The 17,743-nt window shown below is 51.8% G+C and overlaps 1 protein-coding gene across 2 annotated transcripts in view; it reads right to left on the bottom strand.

Annotated features, from left to right (window-relative positions):
- Window positions 1-17,743, bottom strand: part of LOC140424276 (clathrin heavy chain linker domain-containing protein 1-like) — a 208,731-nt gene that overhangs the window by 81,191 nt on the left and 109,797 nt on the right. The gene's annotated exons all lie outside the window — the stretch shown is intronic.

Here is a 17,743-nt window from a genome sequence, read left to right as displayed (position 1 = left end):
TCGTACCTTTGCTGCCTCCTGAAGAACCTGAACCTTGTGAATATTTCCCTTGCCCTTGCACCGGCGATGGTGAGGAGAAATTCAATTTTTTCACTATCAGTTCGTTCTGGATACTCTGCACATGCTGTCTCCCTGAGTGTCTCTGGTAGCAGGTCTGTCCTGGTCTTCCTCTCCAGCTAATACTGACCACCGGGGGTCGTGTCTGTGCTTTTATATCTTTCTGTCATTGGTTGTGGTGTTGTGTGTTCTGATTTGTCTGTTGGTGTGTCTATCATGATGTGTGTGTTTGAATATCATGACAACATCCACTGCCCTCCCCTCAACAATCATCTTTGTCACCTTGTCAGAAAACCCGATCAAGTTAGTGAGGCATGACCTCCCCTTCACAAAAACACGCTGCCTTTTGCTAATGAGTCCATTTGTTTCCAAATGGGTATAAATCCTATCCCTGAGAATTCTCTCCAATAATTTACCTACTACCAACGTGGGGCTCACCGGCCTATAGTCTCCTGGATTATCCCTGCTATCTTTCTTTATTTTTTTCTTCTTAATTTTTTAAAATTTTTATATATTTATTCAAATTTTTCAACAAATTTTCAACAAACCCCCCCCAAACAAGAAAAAGAAACAAAAACACAACAAGCAGAAATTGTACATTGGATTTCCCCCAAATACAATAACCCGCCATATAACAGTAGAAAACACAAATAGGGAAACCCCCCACCTTAACCCAAACGTCACCCCAAAAGAACCCCCCCCCCCCCAACCCTGGGCTGCTGCTGACCGCCTCCTAACGCTCCGTGAGATAGTCTAGGAACGGTTGCCATTGCCTGAAAAACCCTTGCATAGGCCCTAGCAAGGAAAACTTGATCCTGTCCAGCTTGATGAACCCTGCCATGTCATTGATCCAAGCTTCACACTAGGGGGCTTTGCATCTTTCCACAGTAATAAAATCCTCCGCCGGGCTACCAGGGACACGCAAAGGCCAGAATACCGGCCTCTTTCGCCTCCTGCACTCCCGGCTCGTCCGATACCCCAAATAATGCTAATCCCCAGCTCGGCTTGACCCGGGCGTTTACCACCTTGGACATAGTCCTCGCAAAACCCCACCAAAACCCATCCAGTGCCGGGCACGACCAGAACATATGGAAGTGATTTGCCGGGCTCCCCGAGCACCTTCCACATCTGTCCTCCACCCCAAAGAACCTATTCAACCTCGCCCCTATCATATGCGTTCTGTGAGTAACTTTGAACTGTATTAGGCTGAGCCTGGCGCAAGAGGAGGAAGAATTAACCCTACTCAGGGCATCAGCCCACAGACCCTCATCTATCTCCTCCCCAAGCTCCTCCTCCCACTTGCCCTTTAACTCCTCCACCGAGGCCTCTCCTCTTCCTTCAGCTCCTGGTAAATCGCCGAAACCTTGCCTTCTCCAACCCATACACCCGAAGTCACCCTGTCCTGAATCCCATGTGCCGGAAGCAGCGGGAATTCCCTCACCTGCCGCCTCACAAACGCCCTCACTTGCATGTACCTGAAAGCATTTCCCAGGGGTAGCCCAAACTTCTCCTCCAGCACCCCTAGGCTCGCAAACGTCCCATGGATGAACAGGTTCCCCATTCTTCGAATCCCTGCCCGATGCCAGCTCCGAAAACCCCCATCCATCCTTCCCGGGACGAACCGATGATTCTCCCGAATCGGGGACCAAATTGAGGCTCCCACCTCGCCCCTGTGTCGTGTCCACTGCCCCCAGACCTTCAGCGACGCCGCCACCACCGGACTCGTGGTGTACCTTGTCAGCGAGAGCGGCAGCGGTGCCGTCACCAGCGCCCTCAGGCTCGTGCCCACACAGGACGCCATCTCTAGCCTCTTCCACATCGCCCCCTCTCCCTCCATTACCCACTTACGGATCATCGCCACATTGGCTGCCCAATAATAGCCACACAAATTCGGTAGCGCCAGCCCCCCCCTGTCCCTGCTACGCTCCAGAAACACCCTCTTCACCCTCGGGGTCTTATTCGTCCACACAAATCCCATGATGCTCCTGCTTACCCGTTTGAAAAAGGCCTTGGGGATCATAATGGGAAGGCACTGGAACACAAAGAGAAACCTTGGGAGGACCGTCATTTTGACCGACTGCACCCTACCCGCTAGTGAGAGTGGCAGCATATCCCATCTTTTAAAATCCTCCTCCATCTGCTCCACCAACCGCGTCAAATTGAGCTTGTACAGGGCGCCCGAACTCCCAGCTACTTGGATCCCTAGGTACCGAAAGCTCCTTTCCGCCCTCTTCAGCGGTAGCTCATCTATCCCCCTTCCCTGGTCCCCTGAATGCACCACAAAGAGCTCACTCTTCCCTATGTTGAGTTTCTACCCCGAAAAGTCCCCAAACTCCCTAAGGATCCGAATGACCTCCGCCATCCCCTCCATTGGATCCGCCATATACAACAACAGGTCGTCGGCATACAACGACACCCGGTGTCCGTCCGTCCCCCCCCCCCCCCCCCACCCCCCCCCGGACCAGTCCCCTCCATTTCCTGGACTCCCTCAGTGCCATGGACAACGGCTCAATTGCCAGTGCAAACAACAAGGGGGATCAGGGGCACCCCTGCCTTGTCCCCCTGTACAGCCGAAAGTACTCTGACCTCTGCCGGTTCGTAGTCACACTCGCCACTGGGACTCTATATAGCAGCCTGACCCAACTGATGAACCCCTCCCCGAACCCAAACACTTCACAAAGATACTCCCACTCCACCCAATCAAATGCCTTCTCCGCGTCCATAGCTGCCACTACCTCCGCTTCCCTCTCCACCGAAGGCATCATAATCATATTGAGGAGTTTCCGGACATTTGTGTTTAGCTGCCTACCATTCACAAATCCCATCTGGTCCTCATGAATCACCCCCGGGACACAGTCCTCAATTCCCGTAGCCAGCACCTTCGCCAGCAACTTAGCGCCAACATTGAGGAGTGAGATCGGTCTATACGACCCACATTGCAATGGATCCTTGTCCCGCTTCAAGATCAAAGAAATCAACGCCCTGGACATTGTCGGGGGCAAGGTCCCCTCCTCCCTCGCCTCATTAAAAGTCCTCACTAGCAACAGGCCCAGCAGGTCCACGTATTTCCTGTAGAATTCAACCGGGACCCCATCCGGCCCCGGGGCCTTCCCCGCCTGCATGCTCCCCAATCCTTTAACCAGTTCCTCCAGCCCAATCGGTGCCCCCAAACCAGCCACCTGCTCCTCCTCCACCCTCGGGAACCTCAGCTGATCTAGGAATCGTCGCATCCCCTCCTCCCCCGCTGGGGGCTCAGACCTGTACAGATCCCCATACAAGTCCCTAAATATTCTCACCGCACTCCGCACCGTATTCCCCCCTCTATCCTTAACTCCACCAATCTCCCTCGCTGCCTCCCTCTTACGAAGCTGATGTGCCAGCATCCGACTCGCCTTCTCCCCATACTCATACATCACCCCCTGCGCTTTCCTCCACTGTGCCTCTGCTTTCCCCGTGGTCAACAGGTCGAATTCCGTCTGGAGGTTCCGTCGCTCCCTAAGTAGCCCCTCCTCTGGGGCCTCTGCAAACCTCCTGTCTACCCTTTGAATCTCCCCCACCAACCTCTCCCTCTCCTCTCTCTTCTCCCTGTGGGCCCTAATGGAGATTAGCTCTCCCCTGACCACCGCCTTCAACGCCTCCCAGACTACCCCCACCTGCACCTCCCTGTTGTCGTTGGCCTCCAAATATCTTTCAATACATCCCGCACCCCCCCGCACACCCCTCATCCGCCAACAGTTCCACATCGAGGCGTCACAGCGGCCGCTGGTCCCTCTCCTCCCTCAACTCCAGCTCCACCCAATGCGGGGTGTGGTCCGAGATGGCTATGGCCGAATATTCCGTTCCCTCCACTTTCGGGATTAGCACCCTACTCAAAATGAAAAAATCTATCCAGGAGTAGGCTCTATGGACGTGGGAAAAGAAGGAAAATTCCCTGGCCAGCGGTCTGGCAAACCTCCATGGATCCACTCCCCCCCATCTGGTCCATAAACCCCCTGAGCACCTTGGCCACAGCCGGCCTCTTACCCGTCCTGGACCTAGAATGGTCCAGTGCTGGGTCCAGCATCGTGTTGAAGTCCCCCCCCCATTTATCAAGATTCCTACCTCCAGATCCGGAATCTGACCCAGCATGTGTTTCATAAATCCGGCATCATCCCAATTCAGGGCATATACATTCACCAGTACCACCCCCACCCCCTGCAACCTACCACTCACCATCACATATCGACCTCCATTATCCACTACAATATTCAGTGCCCCGAACGACATCCGCTTCCCCACCAGTATTGCAACTACTCTGTTCTTCACATCCAGCCCTGAATGAAAGACCTGCCCTCCCCATCCCTTTCTCAGCCTAACCTGATCTGCCACCTTCAGATGTGTCTCCTGGAGCATAACCACGTCTGCCTTCAGTCCCTTTAAGTGCGCAAACACCCGGGCCCTCTTGACCGGCCCGTTCAGGCCCCTCATCTTCCAAGTTATCAGCCGGATCGGGGGGGTTACCCCCCCCCCCCACTGCCGACTAGCCATCTCTTTTTCTAGGCCAGCCACGTGCCCGCGCCTCCCGCACCCTCCAGTCCCCCAGGCGGCGGACCCCCGCCCCGACTACCTCTCCTACTACCAGCTCCCTTTTGGCCAATGCAGCAGCTGGTTTAGCACACTGGGCTAAATCGTTGGCTTTTAAAGACGACCAAGGCAGGCCAGCAACACGGTTCAATTCCCATACCTGCCTTCCCGAACAGGCGCCGGAATGTGGCGACTAGGGGCTTTTCACAGTAACTTACTTGAAGCCTACTTGTGGCAATAAGCGATTTTCATTTCATTTCATTTCATATGCCCCGGCATCGGGCCCTTCCACTCCTTCAGGGAGACCCAGAATCCGAAGATTCTTCCTCCTCGACCTATTCTCCAGGTCCTCGAATTTTTCCGCCCACCTCTTGTGCAGCGCCTCGTGAGCCTCCACCTTCACCGCCAGGCCCAAGATCTCGTCCTCGTTTTCCGAAACTTTTTGCCGCACTCCCGGATCGCCGCCCCTTGGGCCTTCTGAGTCTCCACAAGCTTCTCAATCGCCGCCTTCATTGGCGCCAGCATTTCTGTCTTCAGCTCCTCAAAGCAGCGTTTAAGAAACCCCTGCTGCTCCTGCGACCACTGCACCCATGCTGCTTGGTCTCCACCCATCGCCATCTTGCTTTTCCTCCCTCGCACTTTTCGCTGCACCAGGATCAATTTTTTAGCCGCTCCACTCCTGGTCCAATCCATATAATGTCAGGGGGACCTTGCTGTCACCTTCCCACACTGGAAGCCGTCGAACAATTGCCGTTGGGGCCCCTCAGAAGAGCCCAAAAGTCCGTTCCCGGCAGGAGCTGCCGAATGTGCGACCTACCTAGGCATAGCCGCAACCGGAAGTCCCCTGCTATTTTTCTTAAACAGCGGTACCACATCAGCTATTCTCCAGTCCTCTAGGATTGCGCCTGTAGCCAGTAAGGATACAAAGATGTTAGTTAAGGACCCAGCAATTTCCTCCCTTGCTTCCCTCAGTATTCTGGGGTAAATCCCATCCGGCCTAGCAGACCTATCCATCTTAATGTCTTTTAAAAGACACAATACCTCCTCCTTTTCGATGTCAACATGACCCAGACTGTCCACACACTTTACCCAAGAATCACTTCCACAAAGTCCTTTTCTTTGGTGAACAATGATGCAAAGTACTCACTTAGTACCTCGCCCATTTCCTCTGGCTCAACACATAGATTTCCCCCCACTGTCCTATTTCCCCCCACAGTCCTTAAGTGGTCCAATCCTTTCCCTAGCCACCCTCTTGCTTTTTACATCTGAATAAAAAGCTTTGGGATTCACCTTAATCCTACTTGCCAAGACCTTTTCATGACCCCTCCTAGCACTCCTAATTTCCTGCTTAAGTATCTTCCTTCTTTCTTTATATTCCTCGAGGGTTTTGACTATCCTCACCCTTCTGGAGCGTACAAAAGCCTTCCTTTTCTTTTTGACAAGGTTCACAATATCCATCGATAGCCAAGGCTCCCTAAACTTCCCATACTTATCCTTCGTTCTCTCAGGAACGTGACTTTCCTGAATCCTAATCAACTGTCGCTTTAAAGACTCCCAAATGTCCGATGTTGATTTACCCTCCAGTAGCCGCACCCAATCCAAATTCTTCAAATCTTGGCTAATGTTATCATAATTTGCCTTTCCCCAGTTTAGCACCTTAATGCGAGGGTTACCCTCATCCCTGTCCAAAAGTACCCTAAAAGGTATGAAATTGTGGTCACTACTCCCAAAATGTTCCCCTACTGAAACCTCAACCACCAGGCTCATTCCCCAATACTAGGTCCAGTACTGCCCCTTCCCTAAGTGGACTCTAAGATCGGATGTCTAGCTCCTGGGCTATGGCTTGAAGAGGTGGCTGATGATTCCACTCCTTCACGCAAGGACTGTGACAGAAGAAAGATATAACAAGAGTCATGCATCCTCAACAGTTACTGTTTTTGTGGCTGTGATGAGCTTGGCGGGTGTCCTCTGGCCACTGGTGCCTGAGTTTGCTCCAGCTGGGAAGGAGCATCCAACTCCATGACTGGGGGCGGTGGGTGGAGAAGACCATTGGGCTGCGCAGGATGCGCTTCTGATGCTTTAACTGAACCGGGGCATCATTGCTATATCTGCCGGAGCATGTCTCCCTCAGAGTGTTCAAATGCTGCGCCCTGCACAATCTAGCTCTGACAAGGGGATCCAGCTGAGGAGAGCGAGACAGACCACAGGCCAGAAAGGATGATTCCAGTGATGGGGCTGAGAATGAGCCTGGGATTGCACAGGATGAGAACTTCAATGCGGACAATATGAACATTCAGGAGGGCAGGGACATGTAGTGTGCATTGATCCAACAAACCTTCAGCCAGACATCCAAAGCATTGAGACCGCCTCAATCCAATGGCAATGTCTCATTCATAATAAAACTTCCCTAAAGAGCCCAACCCAGAAATCCTGCCCAACACAAAGCCCTCAGCTTACAAGCTTGTGCAACATCTGGTCAATTTACAAAACATGCAGACAATTCAGCCCATTGAATTGAGGAACATGTATATGGAACTTAACATAAAACAGCATACAAATGTGCCAAGCCTAACAAAAAATTAAAGTAATGAACACAAATAATGTCACTCGCAACACCTCTCGGTCATGTGTAAGGTGCCTTTAACTTACATCTGCAGGTGCTCCTCCTTGGAGACAGAGAATCCAGCCCTAGATGTCTCATTTATCTCTCACACTGTCAAAGACCTCGAGAGACCACAGCTGTTGTACTGGTTTGTAGGTCTGAAAGTGGCCCCTGGAATCCCTGAGGGTGTCCCTGAAGCAGCCTCCCCACGAGAGTCGCCATTCTCTCAGTGGAGGAAGAAGTGCGCTCAGTGCTCAGGGTGAGCACAGTGCTCACATTCCGCAAGGGCTTCTCAATACCAGAAGTCATGGCACAGACTCTCATGGATCTCCGCTAGATTTCCCCGCACATCCCACTGGACATAAAGCATCTGCTGCCTCATGAACGTCTCCAGAGGTTCATCATCTGCCTCCAACTTACCATGGTCCTGGTCACTAGCAGTGGTCCCACTGCCTGTGCCCTGGGACCTCTATGCCTCTGCCAGCTCCCCATGTATGATGTGCCTGCATCATTATGCACTACGCATAGAGATGACAACCAAATTCCCACTGACGTGTGATTATCTGCGCTGGTGCCTGGTTCCAGGAGACAGTTTGATGCGGGCGCAGGAACAATGTCTTCCTGGTTACCTGATGGGGGGTGTTTGGGGTCACATGTGGCCGGTGCGGTTGGCTCATCTGCGGAATCAACAAATTCAATTATCATCGTCTCTACATGACTCCCGCACTAGTTTGCCGGTGCTCCTCAGTATTGTGTCTTGTCTTATGACAGGGGACAAAGAATGTTCGATAGAATACCATCTTCTTTGATGACCTTCCCAGATGCCCTCTTCCCCTACATTGGCATTTAATGGGCCATTTCACTGTGGTACACTACCACCCTCTAATGCACTGCAGCCTATTGTGCTGACAGTCCAACCTTGGCAGGTAAAGGCTTCATTGCCAGTTGGCGTACACGTTCAGATCTCTGAGTCCCAGGGCAACGAACGCCCAACTACACCTCTCTGCACAGGTCCATGCCATCTTTGCACTCACCCTTGCCGACCACAGAAGATCATTGAATCTTTTGCAGCACAGCAGCCAGGTGCAGCACATAACCTATATCCACTGACCCCGGCAGCCACCTCGTCCATGTCTTCTTCATCAGGTGGGGCGGCCTTCTCTTCCTGTCCCTTGGAATCAGGACACTACGTCTGGCACTGACCTCCTGCACCAGGATAGACAGGCACTCATCTGTAAAAATAGAAGGCACTCAGTCCATTTACCTGCCCTCCTGCCTTTCATGGCCTCCTGGTGTTGATGACATTCCTCTGATTAGTCTTGAGACATACAACAACCTCAGCACCCCCACAACGCCTGGCTGTCCTCAGGGAGCTGCCTGCTCTCATTTTGAACCCCCTGACCGGTCCACATTGGACCGGCTCTTGACATGTTCCCGCCCTGCCTGCCTTAATTGGACACACAATGGAATATCACAGTAACGATGCGATCCCAGGACTTCTGGGACGACATGGAGGTGGAGGTCACACGTTAGGTGGCTCCTGCTAGAGCTTTTGCTTTCGCACCCAGCTTTCGGGGGCGAATTTTGTTTGAGTATTTGTTGGAAAGTCTAAGGTGACCAAAGGATGTTGAAAACCCAGAAATAGAATTTGGGGAAAAAGGGGGCGAGCAAATGTCCGCCGGCGCGTTTGGTGGAGAAAAGATGGCAGGAGCAGGCTCGCCGAGTGGGGCCGCGTCCATTACAGTGGATAAGCTGGCCGAGGTACTGGTGGGGGAGTTTGAGCGGCTATTTTCCAAGCACTTTGACAGGCATCGCAAGGAGATGATGGCCTCGCTCAAGGAGTGGGTGGGTGAGACTCTTGCCCCGATAAAGGAAGCTCTAGGAAAGAAGTCGACGACGATGCGGGAGGAAAGAGAGATTTTGAAGGGGGTGGAGGAGGCATTATCGCAGCACAGCGACCATTTCACCTCAATGGGTAAGGAGCTGCGGAGGGTGGTGGAGAGTAACAAAGGGCTGAGAACCAAAGTGGAGGACCTGGAGAACAGGTCACAAAGGCAGAATCTAAGGATTGTGGGACTGCCTGAGGGGCTGGGAGGGCTGAAGGCCAACAGAGTACTTTGCGGAAATGTTTGCCAAGTTGTTGGGGGGGGGGGAGGACCCCTCCCTCTATGAGCTGGACAGGGCTCACCAGTCCTGGTAGATTAATAAAGTATTTGAGGAATTTTATAAAGACCTGTATAGCTCGGAGCCACTGGAGAAGGAGCAGGGGATGAAGGGGTTTCAGGACAGGTTGGAGTATCTGAGGCAGAGAGGAAGATAGAGGAGGGTTGGAGGAGCTGGTGGTGGAGCAGAAGTGAAAGAGACGATTGGGAGGATGCAGACAGGGAAGGCGGCGGGGTCCAATGGGTTCCCGGCTGAATTTTATAAGAAATTCAAAGACAAGCTGGTGCCGCTAATAGTGGGAATGCGATAGGCAGGGCTGTCTTCCTGCGATGGGGCAGGCTTCCACCTCGTTGCTGCTAAAGAAAGATAAGGAACCGGTGGATTGTGGGTTGTATAGACCCATATCACTGTTGAATGTAGATGCCAAAGTATTGGCAAAGGTGTTGGCATTAAGGTTAGAGGGGTGTCTCCCGAAGGTGATTGGGGAGGATCAGACGGGGTTCGTGAAGGGAAGACACTTGTTCTCAAAAGTGAGGAGGTTGCTGAATGTGGTCCTCTCTCCGGCGAATGGAAGAGGGAGACAGAGGTGGTGGTGGTACTGGATGCAGAGAAGGCGTTTGAATGGGTAGAGTGGGGTTATCTGATGGCGGTATTGGAGAGGCTTGGAATTGGCCGAAGTTTGTGGCGTGGGTGCGACTGCTGTATAAGGAACCGATGAGGAGTGTGCGCACTAATAGCACAAACTCAGGGTATTTCACACTGCACCAGGGCACGAGGCAGGAGTGCCCTATAACCCCCTTCTTTTGCATTGGCTATACAGCTCTTGGCCATTGTGCTGAGGAGTTCAGGGCTGTGGAAGGGGATATGGGGGGGTGGGCAGGGTTGGAGGAGCCAGTGGGGGTGGAAAAAATGTAGATAGTGAGATAGGGAAGATGCAGGTGGGGCTGGATGGTTTCCCGGTGGAATTTTATAAAATGTTTCGGGATAAGCTGCAGCTGCTCTTGGTGGAGATGTTTGAAGATGCGGTGGCTAAGGGGGCACTGCCAGAGTCAATGGGACAGGCATCCATTTCATTGTTGCTTAAAAAGTACAAGGACCCGGTGGAGTGTGGATTGTATAGGCCAATATCTCTGTTGAATATTTTGGCGAAGGTGCTGGCGCTCAGGTTGGAGGAGTGCCTCCTGAAGGTGATTGGGGAGGACCAGACGGGATTCGTAAAGGGCAGGCAGTTGTTGTCAAATGTGTGGCATCTGTTGAATGTGTTGCTTTCTCTGGCAGAGGGGAGGGAGTTGGAGGAGGTGGTGGGGCTGGATGCGGAAAAAGCGTTCAACCATGTGGAGTGGAGCTATTTGTTTGTGGTGTTGGGCAGGCTTTGGATTGGGCCCAGGATTGTGGTCGGGTGAAATTGTTGTATAAGGATTCAATGGCACGTGTGCGCATAAATGAGATGAAATCAGGGTATTTTCCGTTGCATTGGGAATTAGGAATGGGTGCCCCATGTACCTCATTCTGTTTGCACTGGCAATAGAGCCCTTGATCATAGCACTGAGGTGCTCGGATAAATGGAGGAGGATAGTGAGAGGGGAATGGAGCATAAGGTGTCCCTGTATGCTGATGGCCTGTTGCTGTATATCAGCAACCCAGGCTCTTCAGTAGGGGATATAATGGGACTGTGGGGCAGCACAGTGGTGCAGTGGTTAGCATTGTTGCCTACGGCGCTGAGGACCCGGGTTCGAATCCCGGCCCTGGGCCACTGTCCGTGTGGAGTTTGCACGTTGTCCCTGTGTCTGCGTGTGTTTCACCCACACAACACAAAGATGTGCAGGATAGGTGAACTGGCCATGCTAAATTGCCCCTTAATTGGAAAAAATAATTGGGTACTCTAAGTTTATAAAAAAATAATAATTGGACTGCTTAGGAGATTTGGGGCTTTTCAGGCTACAAGTTAAATTTGGGAAAAAGTGAGTGGTCTATGGTGTCTTCTCCAGGGAGTCAGGGCGATCGGGTTGGTATTTCGGGTGTCAACAAGCCACTTTAGGTATCTGGGAGTTCAGGTGGCTCGGGATTGGGCTCGGCTCCATACATTGAATTTCTCGAGTCTGGTGGGCTGGATCAAGGCAGATTTACTGAGGTGGGATAGCCTTCGTTGGCAGGCTGGGTGTAGGCTGTTAAGATTTATATCTTGCTGCGGTTTTTATTTTTATTTCAGTGCCTACCAAAATCATTTTTTGTGGGGGTGGATAGGTTGGTTTGTCGTTTGGGTAGGGAAGATGGCAAGGATTAGGAGGACAGTGCTTCAGAGATGGCGAGTCAGTGGGGTTTGGCCCTTCCGAACCTGTTATACTATTATTTGGGTGGCACGGTAGCACAGTGGTTAGCACTGTTGCTTCACAGCGTCAGGATCTCGGGTACGATTCCCGGCTTGGGTCACTGTCTGTGCGGAGTCACTTTCTCCCCATGTCTGAGTGGGTTTCCTCCGGGTGCTCCGGTTTCCTCCCACAAAATCCTGAAAAGATGTGCTTGTTAGGTAATTTGGACATTCTGAATTCTCCCTCCGTGTACCCGAACAGGCACCGGAGTGTGGCGACTAGGGGCTTTTCACGCTAACTTCATTGCAGTGTTAATGTAAGCCTACTTGTGACAATAAGGATTATTATTATTAGGCAGCAAATGCTGAGACGGTGCAGAGTTGGAGTAGAAAGACGGAGGCTGGGTCTGTCCTGCTGGTGGGGTTCACGGTGATACAGGAGTCTGGGATGTTAAACTGTTGCTTCACCAATATGTGGGCAGCCCATCCAAGTTTAGCACAGTACCCAGAGGAAGGTTTTTCAGAGATCGACTGGGCTGGGTATGCCTTTGTTGTGTTGAAGTCGATGTCAGGTCAATGATTTCTTCCTATTATTATGGTCACAAAATAGGTTTTTACTGTTTTAAGAATAACTTCCATGTAATTCTGACCTGAATGTTTTTAATTAATATGTTGTTTTATATTATTCTTATACAACTATTCTACACTATTGCATTAAACGATAAGCAATTAATATAACCTGGTTTCCCATGGACTTTAAATCGCTGGCTTTGAAAGCTGACCAAAGCAGGCCAGCAGCACAGTTCAATTCCCGTAACAGCCTTCCCGAACAGGCGCCGGAATGTGGCGACTAGGGGCTTTTCACAGTAACTTCATTTGAAGCATACTTGTGACAATAAGCGATTTTCATTTCATTTCATTACCGTGATTAGGGTTGACCGATGCTGAGCTCTTAGCAGAGAGCAGTGCTTGATAGGATCACAGGTCAGAGATAAAACATTGACGACATTCAAAAGGCATCTTTTTTTTTATATTTTATTGAAAATTTTTGGTCAACCATCACAGTACATTGTGTATCCTTTACACAGTAATATAACAGTATAAATAACAATGACCTGTTTTATAAACAAAGAATAAATAATATATAACAAAAACGAAAACTAAAACTAAATGGCAACTGCCTTGTCTCAGATAAACACTCTCCAAAAATATGATTTAACAGTCCAATATACAATTATTTATAGCAACGACCTATACATATTATACATATATATTAATAACCCTGAGACTCCTTCTGGTTCCTCCCCCCCCCCCCCCCCCCCCCACCCCCCTGGGCTGCTGCTGCTGCCTTCTTCTTTTCCATTCCCTCTATCTTTCTGTGAGGTATTCGACGAACGGTTGCCACCGCCTGGTGAACCCTTGAGCCGAACCCCTTAGGACGAACTTAATCCGTTCCAGCTTTATAAACCCTGCAATGTCATTTATCCAGGTCTCCACCCCCGGGGGCTTGGCTTCCTTCCACATCAACAGTATCCTGCGCCGGGCTACTAGGGACGCAAAGGCCAAAACATCGGCCTCTCTCGCCTCCTGCACTCCCGGCTCTTGTGCAACCCCAAATATAGCCAACCCCCAGCTTGGTTCGACCTGGACCCCCACTACTTTCGAAAGCACCTTTGTCACCCCCACCCAGAACCCCTGTAGTGCCGGACATGACCAGAACATGTGGGTGTGATTCGCTGGGCTTCTCGAGCATCTCGCACACCTATCCTCTACCCCAAAAAATTTACTGAGCCGTGCTCCAGTCGTATGCGCCCTGTGTAACGCCTTAAATTGAATCAGGCTTAGCCTGGCACACGAGGACGATGAGTTTACCCTACTTAGGGCATCCGCCCACAGCCCCTCCTCAATCTCCTCCCCCAGCTCTTCTTCCCATTTCCCTTTCAGCTCATCTACCATAATCTCCCCCTCGTCCCTCATTTCCCTATATATATCTGACACCTTACCGTCCCCCACCCATGTCTTTGAGATTACTCTGTCCTGCACCTCATGCGTCGGGAGCTGCGGGAATTCCCTCACCTGCTGCCTCGCAAAAGCTCTCAGTTGCATATACCGGAATGTATTCCCTTGGGGCAACCCATATTTCTTGGTCAGCGCTCCCAGACTTGCGAACTTCCCATCTACAAACAGATCTTTCAGTTGCGTTACTCCTGCTCTTTGCCATATTCCAAATCCCCCATCCATTCTCCCCGGGGCAAACCTATGGTTATTTCTTATCGGGGACCCCACCAAGGCTCCCGTCTTTCCCCTATGCCGTCTCTACTGTCCCCAAATTTTCAAAGTTGCCACCACCACCGGGCTTGTGGTGTATTTCTTCGGTGAGAACGGCAATGGGGCCGTCACCATAGCTTGTAGGCTAGTCCCCCTACAGGACGCCCTCTCCAATCTCTTCCACGCCGCTCCCTCCTCTTCTCCCATCCACTTACTCACCATTGAGATATTGGCGGCCCAGTAATACTCACTTAGGCTCGGTAGTGCCAGATCCCCCCTATCCCTACTACGCTGTAAGAATCCCTTCCTCACTCTCGGGGTCTTCCCGGCCCACACAAAACTCATGATACTCTTTTCGATCCTTTTGAAAAAAGCCTTCGTGATCACCACCGGGAGGTACTGAAACACAAAGAGGAATCTCGGGAGGACTACCATTTTAACCGCCTGCACCCTCCCTGCCAGTGACAGGGATACCATGTCCCATCTCTTGAAGTCCTCCTCCATTTGTTCCACCAATCGCGTTAAATTTAACCTATGCAATGTACCCCAATTCTTGGCTATCTGGATCCCCAAGTAACGAAAGTCCCTCGTTACCTTCCTCAGCGGAAAGTCCTCTATTTCTCTGCTCTGCTCCCCTGGATGCACCACAAACAACTCACTTTTCCCCATGTTCAGTTTATATCCTGAGAATTCTCCAAACTCCCGAAGGGTCCGCATTATCTCTGGCATCCCCTCCGCCGGGTCCGCTACATATAACAACAAATCATCCGCATACAGAGATACCCGGTGTTCTTCTCCTCCTCTAAGTACTCCCCTCCACTTCTTGGAACCCCTCAATGCTATTGCCAGGGGCTCAATCGCCAGTGCAAACAGTAATGGGGGAAGAGGGCATCCCTGCCTTGTCCCTCTATGGAGCCAAAAGTATGCAGATCCCCATCCATTCGTGACCACACTCGCCACTGGGGCCCTATACAACAGCTGCACCCATCCAACATACTCATCTCCAAAACCAAATCTCCTCAGCACCTCCCACAAATAATCCCACTCCACTCTATCAAATGCTTTCTCGGCATCCATCGCCACCACTATCTCCGCTTCCCCCTCTGGTGGGGGCATCATCATTACCCCTAGCAGCCTCCGTATATTCGTATTCAGCTGTCTCCCCTTCACAAACCCAGTTTGGTCCTCATGGACCACCCTCAGGACACAATCCTCTATCCTCACTGCCATTACCTTGGCCAGAATCTTAGCGTCTACATTTAGGAGGGAAATAGGTCTATAGGACCCGCATTGCAGCGGGTCCTTTTCCTTCTTTAGGAGAAGCGATATCGTTGCCTCAGACATAGTCGGGGGCAGCTGTCCCCTTTCCTTTGCCTCACTAAAGGTCCTCATCAGTAGCGGGGCGAGCAAGTCCACATATTTCCTGTAAAATTCAACTGGGAATCCATCCGGTCCCGGAGCCTTCCCCGCCTGCATGCTCCTAATTCCTTTCACTACTTCCTCTATTTCAATCTGTGCTCCCAGTCCCACCCTTTCCTGCTCCTCCACCTTGGGAAATTCCAGCCGGTCCATAAAGCCCATCATTCTCTCCCTCCCATCCGGGGGTTGAGCTTCATATAATTTTTTATAAAATGCCTTGAACACTCCAATCACTCTCTCCGCTCCCCGCTCCATCTCTCCTTCCTCATCCCTCACGCCCCCTATTTCCCTCGCTGCTCCCCTTTTCCTCAATTGGTGGGCCAGCAACCTGCTCGCCTTCTCCCCATATTCGTGCTGTACACCCTGTGCCTTCCTCCACTGTGCCTCTGCAGTACCCGTTGTCAGCAAGTCAAATTCTACGTGTAGCCTTTGCCTTTCCCTGTACAGTCCCTCCTCCGGTGCCTCCGCATATTGCCTGTCCACCCTCAGAAGTTCTTGCAGCAACCGCTCCCGTTCCCTACTCTCCTGCTTTCCTTTATGTGCCCTTATTGATATCAGCTCCCCTCTAACCACTGCCTTCAGCGCCTCCCAGACCACTCCCACCTGGACCTCCCCATTATCATTGAGTTCCAAGTACTTTTCAATGCACCCCCTCACCCTTAGACACACACCCTCATCTGCCATTAGTCCCATGTCCATTCTCCAGGGTGGGCGCCCTTCTGTTTCCTCCCCTATCTCCAAGTCCACCCAATGTGGAGCGTGATCCGAAATGGCTATAGCCGTATACTCCGTTCCCCTCACCTTCGGGATCAACGCCCTTCCCAAAACAAAAAAGTCTATTCGCGAATAGACTTTGTGGACATAGGAGAAAAACGAAAACTCCTTACTCCTAGGTCTGCTAAATCTCCACGGGTCTACTCCTCCCATCTGCTCCATAAAATCTTTAAGCACCTTGGCTGCTGCCGGCCTCCTTCCAGTCCTGGACCTCGACCTGTCCAGCCCTGGTTCCAACACCGTATTGAAATCTCCCCCCATTACCAACTTTCCCACCTCTAGGTCCGGGATGCGTCCTAGCATATGCCTCATAAAATTGGCATCATCCCAGTTCGGGGCATATACGTTTACCAAAACCACCGTCTCCCCCTGTAGTTTGCCACTCACCATCACGTATCTGCCCCCGCTATCCGCCACTATAGTCTTTGCCTCAAACATTACCCGCTTCCCCACTAATATAGCCACCCCCCTGTTTTTCGCATCTAGCCCCGAATGGAACACCTGCCCCACCCAACCTTTGCGTAGTCTCACCTGGTCTATCAGTTTCAAGTGCGTTTCCTGTAACATAACCACGTCTGCCTTAAGTTTCTTAAGGTGTGCGAGTACCCGTGCCCTCTTTATCGGCCCGTTCAGCCCTCTCACGTTCCACGTGATCAGCCGGGTTGGGGGGCTTTTTACCCCCCCCCCTTGTCGATTAGCCATCCCCTTTTTCCAGCTCCTCACCCGGTTCCCACGCAGCTGTGTCCCCCCCCAGGCGGTGCCCCCCCGCCCATCCCACCCCATACCAGCTCCCCCCTCTCCCCAGCAGCAGCAGCCCAATAATTCCCCCCTCCCACCCCCCCCGCTAGATCCCCCACTAGCGTAGTTACACCCCCCATGTTGCTCCCAGAAGTCAGCAAACTCTGGCCGACCTCGGCTTCCCCCGTGACCTCGGCTCGCACCGTGCGACGCCCCCTCCTTCCTGCTTCCCTATTCCCGCCATAATTATCATAGCGCGGGAACCGAGCCCGCGCTTCCCCCTTGGCCCCGCCCCCAATGGCCAACCTCCCATCTCTTCCACCTCCTTTCCTCCCCCCACCACCTCCTGTGGAAGAGAGAAAAGTTACCACATCGCAGGATTAATAACATAAAACTCCTCTTTCCCCCCTTTTTACCCCCCTCTTCGCCCCCCATACTCGCCCCACCACTTTGTTTCAAACGTTCTTTTTTTAATAACCCGCTCATTCCAATTTTTCTTCCACGATAAAAGTCCACGCCTCATCCGCCGTCTCAAAGTAGTGGTGCCTCCCTTGATATGTGACCCACAGTCTTGCCGGCTGCAGCATTCCGAATTTTATCTTCTTTTTGTGAAGCACCGCCTTGGCCCGATTAAAGCTCGCCCTCCTTCTCGCCACCTCCGCACTCCAGTCTTGGTATACGCGGATCACCGCGTTCTCCCACTTACTGCTCCGAGTTTTCTTTGCCCATCTAAGGACCATCTCTCTGTCCTTAAAACGGAGGAATCTCACCACTATGGCTCTAGGAATTTCTCCTGCTCTCGGTCCTCGCGCCATCACTCGGTATGCTCCCTCCACCTCCAGCGGACCCGT

The sequence above is a fragment of the Scyliorhinus torazame genome, chromosome 1, assembly GCF_047496885.1.
Source record: "Scyliorhinus torazame isolate Kashiwa2021f chromosome 1, sScyTor2.1, whole genome shotgun sequence".
NCBI classification, from domain to species: domain Eukaryota; kingdom Metazoa; phylum Chordata; class Chondrichthyes; order Carcharhiniformes; family Scyliorhinidae; genus Scyliorhinus; species Scyliorhinus torazame.
The sequence above is the reverse complement of the archived record's forward strand: the minus strand, read 5'-3'. Positions and strand labels throughout refer to the sequence as shown.